The sequence below is a fragment of the Rhopalosiphum padi genome, chromosome 3 (assembly GCF_020882245.1).
Source record: "Rhopalosiphum padi isolate XX-2018 chromosome 3, ASM2088224v1, whole genome shotgun sequence".
NCBI classification, from domain to species: Eukaryota; Metazoa; Arthropoda; class Insecta; order Hemiptera; family Aphididae; genus Rhopalosiphum; species Rhopalosiphum padi.
Genome location: NC_083599.1, coordinates 54,832,424 through 54,834,928, shown reverse-complemented (window position 1 = coordinate 54,834,928; position 2,505 = coordinate 54,832,424).

The following is a 2,505-nucleotide window of genomic DNA, read 5'->3' as shown; positions in this document are numbered from 1 at the left end:
TATATTTTGTTGTATTTAAAAGGTATTATCGAAACACTCGAAACTAAAATATTATACAGTATAGGTACTTAATAGGTAATAATATTGACCTTTTTATATAGTATATTTTTTAAGTATACTGATGAATCTTAAAATGTAGACATGTTACTTAAATTCATAGCATTTTTAAATAATAATATTTAATTTATTTATATTTGTAGAAATATATACATAGATAGGTACATCTTAAAATATTAATAAATTGAATTACACAATAAACAACAAAAAAAGGATTGATGTTATTTAGACACAGTTACATTTGTATGCATAATAATTAGTAGGTTAGGTTTAATTTGTATAACTTTTTACGAGGGTTTGCTTGAAATAGTTGAAACTCTACTAAAGTACCAAGACGACTGCGTGCATGCTCTTATCACTCGTCTTTACTCTTTACTGGATAGTAAATAACCAGCCTGTGATGACCAGGAGGTGGCATTTGTAAATTTGTTATTCATTGTTTCATTAGCTTTAATAGGTAGATTAATCACGAATTAATATTTTACGGAAGTCGGACGCTGCGTCCGTTAAAATGTTAATCAAGATTTTATCATCAATAGCTTTAGGCGATAATAACACTATTGTCTATTAAGATAGCGTGGGCGATAAAGACAATATTAAGGAAGGCGGTGAAAAGTCTAAAACTTTTGAAGTCGAAGCTTAATCTATATATTCAGGCCACGGTTAGATATAATAATATAATACTTTAATATAAATAATGTACATAAATACCAACACCAATTAATTTATTTATTTATATAATTAATTAACTCTAAGGTTATTATTTGAGATTAAAATTTTTTTTTTATTTGTCAGCTGATACAACTGGTAACTTTGTTAACAACGATTTTATTTTTATTGCATTTTTTTTCACTCTTATTTAAATGTTGGTATTGCACAGAAGTTTATTTTGTACAAGTGATAGGTGAGAAACTGAGAATTATCGTTTCTCTCTCCTTGATTTTGTTGGCCAAAAAGCGGATGTCTTGTGATTGTGAAAACAGGATCCTATTCCCGACGTCCGACAATGCCGTAGCCGTGTCCATATTAATAAGTGTAATAGCAATGGTTATTACTATAGGGCTGGGATTTGTTTGTAAATACATATTTTTACAAAACATGATAAATTAAGTATTGCAAATGATAAATTCATTTCATGTGATTTGCAATAAAATAAAATATATTACAATATATACAATATTACGCTTTTATGTGATATTGTCATGCAATATAAATTGGACATTTTTTTCCGGTTATCTATTAAGATTAGTTATCTTATCTATTTTTAAATTAAATTATCCATAATAATTTTTATGAGTGATTCTCGATTAGCCGAGTCTTAAGAATCATAAATACCTATGCTCTTAAAATGTACAAAATCTTAAAATATGTCCTGAAAATGCAAAAGAACCATAATATGGAAAATAAAATTTCATACACTGCATCGTTAGGTTATGAAACAAATGTCGGTATAAACTAGCTATTTTTTGACCAATCAATAAAAATATGCAAATTCATACAAGTATTGTCCTCACAGTTACGGATGACTTAAAATTAAATAAAACTGATTAGCAAGACAATTGACAGTAAATAAGATAACTACAAAAAATTCAATTCTTATTTTTGTCTAAATACAATATTAATATATTTTATTTAAGTCTCTTTAATAACAAAATAAATACTTAATATTATGTGCCTACACATATTATATTTAAATAATATTAAAATACATAACTATACTTAATTACTAAATAGAAAAACAGTATTATATTATTATTATATTATAGTATAAGTAACATCATAAAATGTATAATTAATGTTTTGGTATATAAAATAAACAACAAGTTATGTACACCTAAGTACATTTTAATAAAATATAACTATCCAAATTGCAGGTAGGAATAGCATTGGTTGTAAGGTACTGTTTTCCTGATACATTTATTTTAAGCATGTCATTAGTAAAATGCATGCTACAGATCCTATAATATGAACTATACAGTTGCCCTTTGACTTCATACAATTTTGGTTCATCACAAAAATTAATCGAGTTTTTACATATAAACAATTGTTATATTTAAAATTCATTTTTTTATGTATAACAATTTTGTACTTGAAATATCACCGCTCAGGATCTTTAGGAAATCTAAAAAAACTATACCTTAAGCACGGAGATCGCCTCTTTCGTGCATTAACAGCAGCACACACATTTCCTTTGTATGTGGACATAATTTTAATTAATTAACTAATCAATTTTGTTATAAATAACGTTTACTTTACACAAATCAATAAAATATGTACTGACTACCGTTTTTAATAGATATCTATAATATTATTTTATTTTATTAGATTATTAGATTATCTTCCATATATACCGTGGTATCGAAATACAACTGCAGACCGACTGGATATAGAACCGCGGGAAAAATACTGATAACAGGTTGTTGCGTAGTAATCACGTTCCGGCGGCAA